The sequence below is a fragment of the Patiria miniata genome, unplaced genomic scaffold (genome assembly GCF_015706575.1).
Source record: "Patiria miniata isolate m_02_andy unplaced genomic scaffold, ASM1570657v1 HiC_scaffold_19, whole genome shotgun sequence".
Taxonomy (NCBI): Eukaryota; Metazoa; Echinodermata; class Asteroidea; order Valvatida; family Asterinidae; genus Patiria; species Patiria miniata.
In genome coordinates this window covers 242,372-260,081 of record NW_024037057.1, presented here as the reverse complement: position 1 = coordinate 260,081, position 17,710 = coordinate 242,372, and the positions used below count along the sequence as shown (strand labels likewise).

The 17,710-nt window shown below is 39.6% G+C and overlaps 2 long non-coding RNA genes across 2 annotated transcripts; both read left to right on the top strand.

Annotated features, from left to right (window-relative positions):
* Window positions 1–1,940: 1,940 nt before the first annotated feature.
* Window positions 1,941–3,714, top strand: LOC119725253. The gene is made up of 2 exons (XR_005270702.1): window positions 1,941–2,384; window positions 3,604–3,714. It is a non-coding gene; the product is annotated as an uncharacterized LOC119725253 (long non-coding RNA).
* Window positions 3,715–9,347: 5,633 nt separating this feature from the next.
* Window positions 9,348–11,154, top strand: LOC119725251. Its single transcript, XR_005270701.1, has 2 exons — window positions 9,348–9,810; window positions 11,044–11,154. It is a non-coding gene; the product is annotated as an uncharacterized LOC119725251 (long non-coding RNA).
* The last annotated feature ends 6,556 nt before the right edge of the window (window positions 11,155–17,710 follow it).

Genomic DNA, 17,710 nt, shown 5'->3' with positions numbered 1-17,710 from the left:
TGAGACGTATACAAATACGTACAATGATGTGTTGTCCTGATTCTGTTCGTACCTCTAGCTGTAGCAATGGTTTTCATGATGTATCGACCAACTTTCATCTTTGACCAAGTAACCATAGCAACAGGTTAACAAATGATTACCTCAAAAGAAAATACTACCATGCTGCCCTTGTCCTGGCCAGTTACTCATGCACAGTTTGCATTGTATGTTCCTATGTTTACCTTGTATTCATTACATGTCTTGACAAAGGGTATGATGTATGCTTCATTTTAATTGAAAAAGAGGCGCTTTTCTTCAGAAAGATGGCTAGGTTCTTTTATTAAAACATTCCGCCAATGAGCTGACATAAAACGCGTTTTGCTGTCATCTTGTGACAATTCTAAAGTCAGGTAGGCAAACTAAGAAATCTAGCGCGCATTTACAAATTAATGACATTTGATGCAATCACTATACTGATACAAGATCTACTACCAAATTGTGACATTTCAGGGAACTTAGTGTTTTTTTTGCTATTTTATATTTTGAGAGTACTCTCATAGTTTCAAAGAGAAAAAAAAGTCACTCTGTTCGAGTGAACATTAGCTCCCAGCGCCTAAAACAGACGCTAAAGATTGAAATCCATTCAATCTAATAAATGGAGTTTTACTCAAGTTTCGTCTGGATTGGTTTCTTTTGTCAGAGTATTTCAATCTAAAAGTAGAGTGATTTTTATTCTAAATCGTCTAGTCACTATAGGTTCATGTGCGTATGCACACGTTTTAAAGGCAAGGACATCTATTTCACATGTGTTAATAGCTAATTTCAAATATTGTTTAAGCAGCCTGTGAATAGTCCATGGTACGTCGAGTTTTCATGCACATTTTTTGAGCGAGTAGGAATATCCTTTCCAAGAACTCCAAATGATGCCTTGAAAATGTGTATGTGAAGGCGCATAAAAATACATACCGTTCAGGTTTGAATCAGAACACCACGTGTACCACCAAGCTCCTTTCTCATCCTCTGCGCAGTTAAGGTTATTATGAGAGTCATCGTCCTTGTCCTTTGTTGAAAACGGCTGGTGATTGTGGTTAGCCATGAGTCTCCGGCCGTGCTGTTAGCATTGTACGAATCAAAACTCAGACGGTAATCTTGTCCAGAGATCCAGAAATCTCCGTACTCTGCCCAGGTTGTGTTGCCGTCCCAGTCCTCCAAATCGATTCGCAGATCCCAAAATCCAGAAGAATCACTCAATGTGCGCAAGTTGTCGTTGCCGAGCCAAAACTCATCAGCCAAGTCCCCAAAGTCCACGCGGTAGTCAGCCCAGTCGCGGTAGAAGTCAACACTGCCATCCTGACGCCTCTGAATGACAAGCAAGCCTCCACTGTCGGTCTCCATGTCGCAGTACACCCTCAGACTATCAGCGAACCCGTCGGGGAATATCGTATAGATACCGCTCACGCTGTAACCTGCCTTCAGTAAACTCTGGCAATCGCTGTTAGCTGCAACAGACAACTTAGATGTGTCTCCATTATCATCAAAGTACACGCTCGCGCAGTCTGCAACGAAGTTATTGGGAACATCGGTTCGTGTGGCATTATTCAGATCACATACTCCGCTGGGTTGATAGAAGTTGGCCGATTTGCACGCAGGCAAGGAGTGACACTTGCTGACACAAGTGACACGACTACCAACCGAACCTGACCATATTGTGGCATTTCTCAGTGCTCGATTTTCAGCAGCAACGAACGTTTGTGACAATGGCTGCCGAGTGCAAATGGTTTCTCCAGATACCTTCAGTATAGGCCTAAAACTGGTAAAAACGAAGAACACGATCGCCATACTCAAGGCAAGTCCTCCTTTAGAGGAGCCCTTCTGATAACGTGCTCCATCCATGGCGGCAGAGTTAGTTCTAGAAAGACCAGTCTCGAAACCAAGCCCGTTCTAATAGTTACTAGTGTGACCTGTCGTGTTTTACAACAGACAGGTCTCGGTAATATTTCTAATATAATCATAAGCATAGTACATAGGCTGTACAATATGATGAGCCATTATTTTGATAACATAATTAGCGCCCTCTGTAGTTACAGAAACTTTTTATTGCAACGCCCTCGCTTGGTTCCTTAACTTTCCTGCAATCACATTCTAGCATAACCAGCTACATTGGCCAGGAACATTCCAACATACCTTGCATTCCAGAATATTGTTAACACTTTCTGAGCTGCATTGCGTGCTGCATAACTTAGCTTTCGTGTAATGACAAGGCATTGCTAGAGACACTCATCCACTTGCTTGCGATCAGACCACACCTACAATTTAGAAGTGCTCTGATTATAGCTCAACTACAGCTAGTTGGGGACAATTTCCCCTTCGTGTGGTGGTGGCACGACCGTTGTTCAGCCTAGGCGGTGAGTACACACCTAATTTTTATATCTTTCTTTTCAATTTTTATTGTAAATTTTGTAGAAGCCTTGTGTAAAGATACTATGGATAGATTTTCACATAATACAAAGGGTTTGATTCTCTTCAATTGTAATTATGCTTGAAAGAGAAGTGTTCTCGATATTAAAGAGAATACATGCTATAAAATATCACCTTTACCCATCAGCTTTAGGCATAATTGGCCATAATTGTAAGGTGAATTAGCAAGAAATGTAAAGCAATAACTAAAGTAGAACGTGCTTCTTCAAGTTGCTCTTATTACCTGATGCTTAAGTAAACTAAAGCACTGTTTCAGAGACCATGGGCAGTATTATGCACCATGAGGCTCCGCCAAATATTAGTTTAAATGTTAGAATTATCTTATTAGTTTTGTAACTGATTGGATTTTGTTAAGCAAGGAAAAATTAAATGGATGACAACCAGTTTCCACGATGACAAGTTTTACAAATATATGTACACATTCCAAATAGCTTTAGTTAAATAATTAAATTCCTGGATGTTGAAGTTTTTCCAATTTTATCAGCAAAAGCTAAGATTAAAACATGCAACAGTAATTTTATGTACCCGACATGAAACAGTCGTTGTATACAACCATGTGCTTTACCCGCAAACGTTTTCCCAAATGAATCCCAAATTACCCTTTTTCGATTCAGCACATGGACTTGAGATTTGCACAATGGAAACAGGGATGATAATGAGAGAATATGGCATAGTAATTATGTAATATATCTAGCAAATTTATCCTTAATAGTTAGAGTTTGGGACACGATTTAATCTAACTACCTACACGTTTGGTGGCGGACCCGAAAAGGACCGTTTCGCACAGCGCATTATAAGATGGCAAGTCACATGTGATATAAATAGACATGATGGAATCACGGTTTTGCATAAACACTACGGTGTGTCCTAAAGGACACGGACTCTGACAATAATAATTATTAGCTGGCCTATTATTAATGGATGGATTTGGGATTTTATAATGCATTTATTGCATATCCTTGGAACTCTGAGAAGGAAATATATTGAACCTCTTTCAGGATTATATGGTACAATTGTTACAGATAAATTAACGTATTTACATTGCGGAGCTAAGCTGTAAATGCTGAATTGAATTGCTATGTACATGTATTTTTAAATGATAACAAACTAATGAGATGTCCATTTTCGTTTTCTTTAATTCCACAGACGTACAACTGTATACCCATTTGACTGTCGTTTTTTTGTATATATATTCGAGAGAGCCACAACTGTATATTTTGTATAGATTCATCCGAATAAATTAATCAAATCTAGTCATCTCTCCGTGTCCACTCGCTTCACATCAATATTTATTAACTATAAGTAGCCTTCGGCCACATGAAGAGTTCCCTGCTAGACCAAACCAATAACTCTTCCCTTGGCTACAAATGGCGTAGTCGGCAGTTGATTCTTTGAACACTAAGAATCTACTTTTGATGTGAAGCATTGAAAGACATTTGCAATCTTCCATTGAAAAAGTGGACTAAGAGATTTTGGAGATATTAACGGCAGTCAAATAAATAGGGTATAGGCTACTGGTGAACAATCTGGAGGCTACCCCGCCCGACATTTAGTCCTGCAGTCGTCTACCTCGCTAGCAGCGGACTCCATCCTGCAATCAAGGGACTTGATTCAGATACCCAAACAGGTTCAAGTTGAAGCAGCAACTGCTAGGTCAGACACCAAGACACTTATTGATCTAATGTATAAACAACAGAAACAAATGGATACCCAACAGAAGCAAATTGAGGATGTGACTAAACTGATGCATCAAAAGCTCACAGATATATCCAGAAGTCCACAAGCATACAACAGAACACCAAACAACAACAGAATCAAGTGTGATCATTGTAACAAAGCAGGCCACACTAAAGACAACTGCTACAAACGACAGATACAAGACGCAAACAACACCATTGAAGAACTTCGCAAAGTAATCAATGCACCAAAGTCCACACAGGAAAACTAGACACTCTCTGCGAATTGGGTCCCTCGGCAGAGAGGGAGGTTGTGGACCCTACTTCAATTTCGTCATGTCACGCCACTTTTGGGGAAGGTAACAAGTTGGTTGCTGATTGTCCTATACTCACTATAAAACTGGGAGATATTGATGCCACCTGTCTGATTGACACTGGATCCATGGTCTCAACTGTCACAGAGGACTTCTTTCGCAACCATTTGCAACCAACAGGAAGCACTATTAAGCAGAACAGTCCCTGTCTTCGTATAACGGCAGCTAATGGCTTAGAGATTCCTTATGTTGGATACATAGAAGTTGATGTAAATTGTGATGGTATTGTTTTGAGTCAAATGGGATTCTTAGTTGTCCGTGATCCACTGGATGTAGAATGTAAAGAGCAGAAGCACAAGGTTCCAGGAATTCTTGGAATGAATGTGTTGGCATCTTTGGTCGATTCCCTGACAGACAGTTGTCTCAGGGAGTCTTCCCCTTTGCATTTTCTAAGATCTGTTTTGAGCATGCAGATTGAGGCGCAGGTTAAGGAGCAAGAGATGGTTGCCATTGTAAAATCTTGTAACCAGGTGGTATACATCCCTCCAGAAACGTCAGTGACGGTGATGGCCAGAGTGCCACAAGATCTTCCTTTTCAACTGGCAGTAGTCGAACCACTGCGGAACAGCGATCATTTTCCTGTAGGGATTCTTGTAGCTTCTACATTAGTTGAAGTGAAGAAGTCTTTTCCGGTGAGAATAGACAACATTTCTAGGTCTGGTTATACTCTCCATCCCAAGACTAGACTTGGAGTGTTACGTTCAGTTGACAGTGTGGGGCAGGACTCAGGTGAATTAAATTTCACAGTAACTGCAAGTGAAATTCGTGTCGATCGAGCAGATATGAGCACCGCCTCGCCAGTTCCAATAGATTTGTCTGAGTTTGAGGGTGACGATCAGCAGATGGAGAAGATACAGAAGTTGCTCAAAAAACATAGAGATGTGTTTGCCACTCATGATCTTGACCTAGGTGACACTGACACCGTAGAACATCACATAAAAACAACAACTTCAGAACCTACAGCACAAACATTCAGGCGCATTCCACCTAATCGATACAACGAAGTGAAGAAACACATCCAGAAACTTCTTGACCACAACATCATACATACAAAGTTTTAGCCCATATGCCGCTCCCATTGTGTTGGCTAGGAAGAAGGATGGTTCTTTACGTATGTGTGTAGATTATAGGCGCCTAAATGAAGTCACAAAGAAAGATGCTTTCCCTCTTCCACGTATTGATGAACTCATTGACGCTCCAGTCGGTGCCAAGTTTTTCTCTTCCTTGGACTTGGCCAGTGGATATCATCAGGTTAGAGTAAGAGATGAAGATAAAGAAAAAACGGCATTTGTGACACCTATGGGGTTATACGAATATACTAGAATGCCATTTGGCCTCTGTGGAGCACCAGCTACTTTTCAGAGACTTATGCAGAGATGCATGGGAGATCTTATGTATCAGATGGTCTTTGTCTATCTTGACGACATTTGCATCTTTTCCAAGACCTTTGATGATCATTTACAGCATCTTGACACTGTTTTTAACAGACTGAGAGAACATAAACTCAAGTAGAAGCCTTCCAAGTGCCACTTGTTCTGCAAGAAAATATCTTATCTGGGTCATGTGTTATCTGAAGATGGTGTTTCATCGAATCCCGACAAGACCAAAGCCATTGTCGACTGGCCTGTTCCTCGTACAGTCAAGATGCTGCGAGCCTTTTTAGGTTTTGCGAGCTATTATCGACGTTATGTCCCTAACTTTGCAAGGATTGCGAAGCCACTACATACTTTGGTTGGTCAGTGTCGTAGCAGTTCTCCAAAAGTTTTCCGAAAACATTGGACTCCAGAATGTCAAACAGCCATGGATGAACTGAAATCCAAGTTTGTTAACCCACCTATTTTGTCATTTGCAGACTTCACTAAACCCTTTATTTTGGATGTAGATGCTAGTCTGAGTGGGTTAGGTGCTGTGTTATCTCAGATCCAGGACAATCAGGAAAAGGTCATAGCGTATGCGAGTCGTTCTCTTCGAGAAAACGAGAAAAAGATGGAAAACTACAGCTCAAGAAAACTGGAAATGATGGGACTAAAATGGGCCATAACAGAGAAGTTCAAAGACTACCTATATGGATCTACTTTCACTGTTAGAACCGACAACAATCCTTTGAGTCACCTTAACACAGCAAAACTTGGAGCAACAGAACAGAGATAGGTTTCAAGTCTGGCACCATTTGATTTTAATATAGTCTATCGTCCTGGTCGTGCCAATCGAAATGCTGACGGCTTATCTCGACAGTGCTCGATAGAAACTGAAGACAGCTGCACAATTTCTGAAATGGTAGCAATAAGTGGAAATGCTCAGTTTCCCTTCACTCCTTTGCCAGTGGATTTGCAGGTGAAAATGTCGGAGAATGTCGTTGACCTTGGTCCAATGCGAATTCAAGCAGAAATTGGCTCCACTATATCTGCCTTTCCATCTTTGTCAAATTCCGAACTGATCAAATTACAGGAAGTTGATCCAGACATACACCGCTACTTAGGTTACCACAACTCCAAAGACACAGATAAAGCCAGTAGGAAAACAGAATCGTCCGCTGTAAAAGTTCTTTTGAGACAGACTAAACATCTTTCACTTCGAAATGGTGTTTTGTACAGGGAGGTAACGGATCCTAAACTTGGTCCACTACATCAGCTAGTTCTGCCTTCATCACTCAAGTCGAGAATTCTTACAAGCTTACATAATGACTTTGGGCACCAAGGAGAAGAGAGAACAATGTCATTGATTCGTCGTCGTTGTTATTGGCCGCATATGTACCGTGATGTGAAGAAATGGGTTCATGAGTGTGAGCGCTGCTCGGTTGCCAAACTACCTACACCAACTGTGAGAAATCCTCTGGGACATTTGGTCGCCTCAAAGCCTTTGGAGATCATTGCTATTGATTTCACATTGTTAGAACCATCCACAGACCATACAGAAAATGTCTTGGTGATCACGGATATTTTTACAAAGTTCACTGTAGCTGTTCCAACAAAGGATCAAACTGCAAGGACTACAGCTGCTGCATTAGTCAAAGAGTGGTTCATGAAATATGGGGTTCCTCGACGTATTCATTCTGATCAGGGTCGTCAGTTTGAGAGTGTGCTAATTCAGCACTTTTGTCAGTTCTACAACATCCACAAATCAAGAACTACAGCATATCATCCTCAGGGCAATGCACAATGCGAACGATTCAACAGAACGATGCATAACCTATTTCGTACCCTGTCAGACGAACAGAAACGTGCTTGGCCAAAGTACCTACCAGAACTAGTCTTTGCCTACAATTCCACAGAACACTCTTCTACAGGTTTTTCTCCCTTTTATCTAATGTTTGGTCGTCAACCTTTCTTGCCGGTTGACTTGTTACTAAACACAGATGTGTTAAAGGGTTCTGACGACAATTGGCTGCTACTTCATCAGTCTCGACTTAAAGAAGCCTACCGGTTAGCACAAACCAAGCTACAGCACCAGTTGAGGAAGAGCAAGAAACACTTTGACCGCAAAGCTAATCCCAACATCTTCAAAATAGGTGATCTTGTTTACCTTCGTAAACATAGTCGTGGCAGAAGTAAGATTCAGGACTATTATTTTCCAGACATATATCGAGTAGTACAGCGACCAGATATGACTTCTTTTGTGTACTTCATAGAACTGGCAGTTGGAAGCGGTAAACAAAAAACCGTGAATTCGGCTGAGCTGAAATTGGTCCCTACAATCCCAACATCCTTTCCTTCTCCAAGTCAGGAAATAGATAAGGTGATGGTGAGTTCCTCAGATTCTGGTTCAGACTCGGAATATGACATTGAAGTTTTCTTGCCGGCTGAGGATGTAGTTGTGGATTCGGTTCAAGAGCCAGATAGACCGGTTGCCCCAGATCCTGAGGCAAGACCCCCTCCAAAACCTTCATTGAGACGTCAACTTCCACAACGACCTCCAGTTGCATTGCGTCGATCTCGACGAACTACAAAGGGTCAACACAGTAATCCACATCGTGAACCACGCTCAGTCTTGAATCGCCAACATATCGCATTTGATAGCAACAGACAAATAATATTGCTATTGATGTTTCTTGTGATCCTTCTTGTAGCAATTAACATTGGACAAATAGTTGGATATTTTCATTTACTCTGGCTATTTCCATCATGTATCCTTGTCATATTGATCCAGCCATGTTTTCAGTGGTGTTGGCGACACAGGATGAGAATTGTTGATGTTGTAACGTTCATGAAGTCATTGGATGGTTGACTACAGTGGTTTAGTTATGAAGTTTGTACATATTTTTAATTAATATACATTTATAAATTAGCTTTAATCAAGGGTAGATTGAAATAAATTTAAAATAAGGCCATAGTGTCAAGGTTACTTCGCATATTTAGATGTGACCGCATTGTCAGTTTAATTAGCAAATTGTAGGTATTGTCAAGTTTCTTATCAGCCGTTTACATGCCCTATTCGCAGAATGACTAGAAGGTTTCATCAGTGCATTGAGGTTAACTCGTTTCTAGGGACATCCTAGGTTGGACTGTTTTGTATAATACCCTCCTAGATAGTTCTATCATACTAGGGGACATTTGGTTTGAATAGTAGCCTAGTTTATCATCTTTATTGTGATATTTAGAACATCTTTATATTAGTCCATGAGGTCAACTCGCTCTTAGTGATATACTGAGTCTGGACTACGAGATATTTCTAATTGATATTGATCACTAGGTATTCACCATGCAGTATCCTCTAGGAAGATTCTAGGATAAGTTGGCATTTGTAGAGGCAGAAACTTGAACTTGCACATACTACCATCTAACTACTGCTACTTATTCCTCATAGTCTACTTATTCCTCGTATAGTTTTCTTTCTTTTTTAAATTAGGGGGTGAGTGTGACCTGTCGTGTTTTACAACAGACAGGTCTCGGTAATATTTCTAATATAATCATAAGCATAGTACATAGGCTGTACAATATGATGAGCCATTATTTTGATAACATAATTAGCGCCCTCTGTAGTTACAGAAACTTTTTATTGCAACGCCCTCGCTTGGTTCCTTAACTTTCCTGCAATCACATTCTAGCATAACCAGCTACATTGGCCAGGAACATTCCAACATACCTTGCATTCCAGAATATTGTTAACACTTTCTGAGCTGCATTGCGTGCTGCATAACTTAGCTTTCGTGTAATGACAAGGCATTGCTAGAGACACTCATCCACTTGCTTGCGATCAGACCACACCTACAATTTAGAAGTGCTCTGATTATAGCTCAACTACAGCTAGTTGGGGACAATTTCCCCTTCGTTTGGTGGTGGCACGACCGTTGTTCAGCCTAGGCGGTGAGTACACACCTAATTTTTATATCTTTCTTTTCAATTTTTATTGTAAATTTTGTAGAAGCCTTGTGTAAAGATACTATGGATAGATTTTCACATAATACAAAGGGTTTGATTCTCTTCAATTGTAATTATGCTTGAAAGAGAAGTGTTCTCGATATTAAAGAGAATACATGCTATAAAATATCACCTTTACCCACCAGCTTTAGGCATAATTGGCCATAATTGTAAGGTGAATTAGCAAGAAATGTAAAGCAATAACTAAAGTAGAACGTGCTTCTTCAAGTTTCTCTTATTACCTGATGCTTAAGTAAACTAAAGCACTGTTTCAGAGACCATGGGCAGTATTATGCACCATGAGGCTCCGCCAAATATTAGTTTAAATGTTAGAATTATCTTATTAGTTTTGTAACTGATTGGATTTTGTTAAGCAAGGAAAAATTAAATGGATGACAACCAGTTTCCACGATGACAAGTTTTACAAATATATGTACACATTCCAAATAGCTTTAGTTAAATAATTAAATTCCTGGATGTTGAAGTTTTTCCAATTTTATCAGCAAAAGCTAAGATTAAAACATGCAACAGTAATTTTATGTACCCGACATGAAACAGTCGTTGTATACAACCATGTGCTTTACCCGCAAACGTTTTCACCAGATTGATACGATAAATGAATCCCAAATTACCCTTTTTCGATTCAGCACATGGACTTGAGATTTGCACAATGGAAACAGGGATGATAATGAGAGAATATGGCATAGTAATTATGTAATATATCTAGCAAATTTATCCTTAATAGTTAGAGTTTGGGACACGATTTAATCTAACTACCTACACGTTTGGTGGCGGACCCGAAAAGGACCGTTTCGCACAGCGCATTATAAGATGGCAAGTCACATGTGATATAAATAGACATGATGGAATCACGGTTTTGCATAAACACTACGGTGTGTCCTAAAGGACACGGACTCTGACAATAATAATTATTAGCTGGCCTATTATTAATGGATGGATTTGGGATTTTATAATGCATTTATTGCATATCCTTGGAACTCTGAGAAGAAAATATATTGAACCTCTTTCAGGATTATATGGTACAATTGTTACAGATAAATTAACGTATTTACATTGCGGAGCTAAGCTGTAAATGCTGAATTGAATTGCTATGTACATGTATTTTTAAATGATAACAAACTAATGAGATGTCCATTTTCGTTTTCTTTAATTCCACAGACGTACAACTGTATACCCATTTGACTGTCGTTTTTTTGTATATATATTCGAGAGAGCCACAACTGTATATTTTGTATAGATTCATCCGAATAAATTAATCAAATCTAGTCATCTCTCCGTGTCCACTCGCTTCACATCAATATTTATTAACTATAAGTAGCCTTCGGCCACATGAAGAGTTCCCTGCTAGACCAAACCAATAACTCTTCCCTTGGCTACACTACACAGCGTAGCTTAGTGATCGATAATTTAAGAAAAAATCGCTAGCGGTATCTTTCTGCACAAAATAGCAGCTGTAGGACTATTACTTAGGACAATGCTTCAGCCAAATCTCTTTCTCATGAAAAAAACAAAACAAATACGCGTATGCGTGAGAAAAACAAAACGTTGCGGTCAGTGTCTTTGACAAATAAAAAGAAGCACACCATAAATATGTGTAATCGGATCAATATAAGTCGCTCTCAATCTGTGACAGAATTTCACCTACAGAAATAACCCATTTTTAAATGACCCAATTATTGTTAATTGTTCAGCTATCGTTCTTTAGAATTCTTTACCGCAGCTCGTGGATTAATTATCACTGCCGTTGTCATGAAGATTTGGAATATAGGAATTAGGAAACGTTCATGCATAGAAGCTTTACCTGGATAATTTGGAACAATGAATTTGGGTCAACCATTGCACAACAATTTGGTCTATCAGCCTGGTTTTTTTTTCAGCATATAAACAATAATTTGCTGTAAGTCCACATATTTTGCCATCGAATATTCAGCGCACGATTCAAAAACGGCCAAAGGTTAACTCTTACAGAGTCAACGTGCTGGGATGGCAATTTATCTCAAAATATATGCTATCAAATAAAATAACAATTTCAGATCACAAATAAAAGCGGTGAACATTGACAAAGGAACGGCTTCGTCACTGTTACTTCGAATAGCTTTCACTCGACTTGAACTTGGATGGCTGGGTGATAAACTTACGACCGACTCTTGATGATGTGATTAAAATCACGTAGGTACAAGTACAATGTATACCGAACAATAGAGATCATTTGAAATGCTGCAGGTGCGGGATACGTTTGAGGCTCGGAAATACTTGCTGATTATATGTTATTTTCCATGTGATTAATCCAACAGACCCAAATATCATTCGAATTGTCATCGTCCCTGTACGAGAAGTCAATTCTGGCAGTTTTAACACTCTGCAAAGTGTGTACATAAAAAAAAAAAAAAAAAAAAAAAACGCAGACATTACTTCTTTCAAGAGACTTGAACAACTCCATACTCGGTCCAGGCTGTAACTTCATCATACAAATCCAAGCACTGAATTGCTGTGAAAGTGTACGACCGCAATATGATCCTTGACACACGGACAGATTGAAACATAGAATTAAAACTGCAGTTACAACTGAACTGTCTCACAGAGAGACTGAAATCCCATACCTCCTTAATTTTGCTGTCTCACGTTAACTGCGTGGGCGCGCGAGGTCTGGATGTCATAGTATTGACCGAGTGGTAAGACATCTGCACTAGAAAGCAGGAGGTCGTGGGTTCGAGTCCCACCCGAGTGATTTTTTTCCAGCTTTCACTCGGGAGGTAACACACTGAAAATATACAGTGTTTAAACGTCGGTGAAGGGCAAAACCTAATTTGATTTATATCACCCGACGCAAAATTCCATCTTATAACAAAAAAACATGTTAGTAATTCGAGCTTCAGTTTTTATTTAGCGCACAAATACAAAAGCAAACCCAGTTGGTCATTTACAACAGTCGCCGGTAACCCACAGATCCTGCGTTCACCTTAATGAGAACATCATTTTCTATAACAAACAATACGTGGCAATGCCAGTGGCGGCGCTGCTGGAAGGTGGGGGCATTTGTTGTTTCCTTTTCCCCCAGTTCAACGACCCCCTCCCCCCGCCATTTTCCATTAACACTTTATCAACAAATATATTAATTATGTTTATTGTTTTCGCTGTTTAGATTCATGACAAGTTGAACATAGGGGATGAATCATCGGTTCTGTGGAAACACATTGGGCCAATGAAAGCATTATATACATTGGAACCTTGGCAGACAAAACACAAATGCATTTATACAGCCGTGGATAGTGTGCAGTCAACTTCTTTTTTTGTTTTGTTATACATTTGTTGTAGACCATTCTGCGGGTGGATACATTTCCCATTCATAAAACAACCAACTACACTTCTAAGTTGCTCCAGTGTCTTATTTCCGGACCATTGAGAATGGGCACGCGCGCGTACACAGGCTTTTAGTTACCATTTAGTTGTTGGGCTCTTCCTTACTTTCCCCTATAGATTTTGAATATCATCAAATTTAATTTTGACTCCCCCCCCCCCCAATAAAAAAAACCCAAATCCTTGCCCCTTATTGCCCCCCCCCCCCCACCATTTTTATGGCAGCAAGGAAAAAAACAAGGCCCGAGCGTACGTATTAGGAACCAGTTTTTATTTGACACATGTACGATATCAATTCTCCCTGACAATCACTCTTCCGGTAATCACAGGCTCATCTCAATGCAACACTCTTCGATTTTCTGAGAGCGTTACCAAGCCAACCAGTTACTAAAACCAGTCCCTGCTTAACATTCCCTATTACCAAGAGGTGATTCATTTGGGATAAAGTAATCTCAGTCGTATCTCGCATACACTTTAAAACCCTTCTGTTGACCTTCAAGGCTCTTTGTGATCTTGCTCCCAGATACATTATAGACATGTTGAAAGTTAAGGTCCATTCCAAGTATTCCCTGCGATCCAATGGGCGGTTGCTTTTGGACTATCCATCTGGGAGAATGCAAAAGACTATGGAAAATCGTGCATTTGCACAAGCCGCTCCCAGCTTATGGAACCAGCTACCGCCTGAAATTCAGTCTGTTCAGTCTCTAACAGTTTTTTTAAGACTAAGCATAAGCCTTTCCTTTATACAAAGGCATTCGTTTAAGGTTTTAGTATGATCTATTTTAAATGTAGGTCTTGTTTTTGTAATTTTAAGTTTCATTGTTTTGACAGTGTTTTCTAAAATATCTAGTGTTTTTTTTTACATTTAAGACTAATGTTTAATTCGAATTTGTACTTTTAATATTTTATCTATACTGTTCAAATGTTGTAATGCGTATTTAAACATGTTATGGTATATGCGCATAATAAATGCAAATTTATTATATTATTATTATTGTGGAAAGGCTGTACAGCCCATCTTCAATCACTTCCCGTATAAAATAATATTAGAACTTAAAAGTAATGATTTAAAGATAAAAACTTAAAGTAATCATGTAAACTGTAAAACAAAAGGATAATATTTGAAATTTAACGTACAAGAAAAAAAGGAACAAGAAAAAAAACATGATAAAATCTGTGACCAAAAAAAACCAAAAAAAAAAAAAGAAAAATAAAATTGATGCGCGGACATACATTACACACTATAATAAAACGTTAAAAATAAGTACATATAAATTTAGAAGTGGAAAAAAAACACCCTAACGCCAACTGGCCAACAAAAACAAAGGAGATAAAATAGAGATAGTATCAAACAATTACGCGCAACAAACAATCGTTTACACTAGAAAAAATAATTCTGAAAGATAAGAACAAAATAACATTAAACAATAATGGAAATGCACAAAACCAAATTACACACAACAGAGAAGCATTAAACGTGTTAAAATTTATAATAATAAAACAAAAATGAAAGTTGAAAATATATATAAATAATTATCTAATAAAAAATGTAAAGATATAAAACGAAAACCTTGCCTAATAAAAACACAAAAATAAAAAGATTCTATATTAAGCTAAAATGTCAAGAAATCAAACAGGGAACTTTTGAACACTTTCACAGATGGACTTTGGATGACGTGTTCGGGCAGACTTTTCCACTCATTTGCAGTACGTATAAAGAACGAATGTTTGAAACAATCAGTTCGGGCAAAAGGAATACCGAGTTTCAGGCTATAATCATTTCGCCCAATTCTCGAGGCTGGATGAAACTTATGAAGGGCATTAATATTGATGAAGCCCTTAAGAATTTTAAAACGCATTACCAAACGAATGAATTTTCATCTAGTTTGGTCCAACAGAGTCTATCTATCTGAATTTCTTCCCCAATTTATTGAATGGGGGGGGGGAGAAAACTGTGTATGCCATATGTACGGGGGTGTTTAAAAAATCGGCATTTCGTGCGTCAAAATTTCGGTCAAAATTACCCCATGTTAACCAGACAAAGCGCGCAGTCGGCCTGATGACCTTGGCCATAGAGATAAAGCCCCGTGTCGACGTCATGTCGCGCACACAGCCCTGATTGACCTCAGTTTCTTCTCAGTTTCTGAGGTCACGCACGCATAGCCCAAAAGCGTACGCGAGTTTTTACGAGATGTAACACAAAAGTACCTGGATACGTGCACTGTTTGGCCAAGATGGCTAAATAAGTTAAAAGTTGAAGTCGTGTGCTTTATTTTGATACCAAAAATAACTGCTTTTGAAGAAATGGCAAGGCTTAGTAGATAGAGGAAAGTATACGCTTCTTTTTCATGTGAAACACGTGCAGGAGACTTCTAGTGTTAAGTTCAAATCGCCGGTTGTAAAATGATCAGAAGACTTTTGCGAGATTCCATGGTTTGCAATCTCATGTACGCGTGTAAACGAACGTAAGTAGGCCAACCATGAGGCCAACGGCCTGAACAGCACGTGCGAACGTGTAATGAATGACTTGTGAATATCAAGCAAGCCATCTCAAGCTCGATGCATGCAATAGCGACGATCTTTTCGCGTTCGTGAAAAATATTGTTGTTTTCCAACGAAAAGTTGTTAGAAACATTAGGTGTACATCGAATTCTTAAGATATGAACGACATCACGTTCCCGAGATTTTTTGTAGATAAAGGTTCATTCGTTCCCTTGAGTACATTAACATTTGGGAGACTTTCGTTGTTGTCGAAAAAAACCCATATATTTCATGACATAATATAAGTCGATTTGTCCGTGAAATAATATCGTCAACATTCATCGAAATCATTTTTTTTTACAAAAAAATACCTCGATAGATGCATTTAGTAGGTCTTTAACTACCTGAGACAGCTTTGTTTGTTTGGATCAGTTGTGTTTTGGCATGAAAATTGCGAATTTTCTAAAGCCCTTTTTACGGCCATCGTTCGCTGGCCTCGCGTTGCTGTCAGTTGTCTGGTCGAGAAAATAGAGCAGCCATGCGTGACACGGCAACTGACTGAATACGGGCGATTCCCAATAGTGCGCCTCCAAGAGTTTGCAACGCGTTGGCCAATCACAATGCGCGAAATCAGTCGACCTTTTCCAAACGCGCATTGGGTCGACAGATTTCGCGCATTGTGATTGGCCAACGCGTTGCAAACTCTTGGAGGCGCACTATTGGGAATCGCCCGTATTCGAATGCAGTGTTTTGTGAGACAACAACAGCCGTGCGCGCATTCGCGTAGCATGATACAGAGCGCCGCCACCGCCGTGACTCAGTTTTTTTTTATATCCATGTCCATGACGCGCAACGGGTAAATGACCGAAGACCCGAAATAGAAAGAGCCCGCTGATTAGTCAAAATCTAGGAGGTCGAGAGGCGGGGTCTTGTCTAATTAATCAGCAACTCTGCTCATGCATCATAGAGCATGGCTTTCGCCATGGTCTAATTCAAAGACTATACATCGACAAACTGCAGTTCAACTTTAGACCAGAAGACACGGTACTGGACGTGGGATGTCAAGAGTGTAACAGGTTTTTCAAATTCGATTTCATTATCTAATTGTTAAGGAGCACAAAATTAGTTGAAATGTTTACTAGTTAAAGTTGAAGTTATTTTTTGGCCACTGCCACTGTGTAGAGTTTAGTAGCATAGACGTAGCCTTGGGGTATCTATACTCCCCCCCCCCCCATATTATGTAAAGACTGCCCCCCCCCAATATTTGTAAAGAGTGTCCTTCTTTTAACAAGAGCATTTTTTTCTGAACAAGTGCTCTTTTTATAAAAAAAAAGTCGTACCTTGTTTGTGCCATTTAACGTCGCCATTTAACGTCGCGTACGTATCGCCCTGAAAAGCACCGTTATACTGTGCGTTAGTGTGCATAATCGTCGTTTTTGAAAAGCGCCCCCATCGACAGAGGGTACCAGCGTGATTTCTCCTGCATTCTAACTAAGGCAATTTGAACATAAATGTTTTCCCCATTCTACACAACATTTGTCTCAGGCTGGAGGGGGGGGGGGGCAAATCCGCCACTGCGTAGAGTGTTCCCCTCCACCAACCTCGTCCCGAGTGCTCACTTTATTTCCAACCTCGTTTCCAATAGCCCTGGATACGACACTTTCTTTCTGTATTCTGATTCTATACCGCAATTGGCCAGAAATGGATTTATATCGTGTACGTGGTTTGTTATTCACAACGTGCAGTACGTGTTTTCGCGATCATTCGTCCACGCCTTCTCAAAACCATTCATTTCCTTCCTAATTTGTTAATATTAATATGACATATGATACTGCAAGTTGTTTTGTTAAGATCGTAACAGTTTAATTAAAATAAAAGCGTGTTTTCGTAACTCACGCCATATATGCTCGCGCTGCGACGAATTGATTCTGTTTTTACCCCAGACACTGCATAAAAAATCAAACGCAATGTAACGCAACAGCACGCA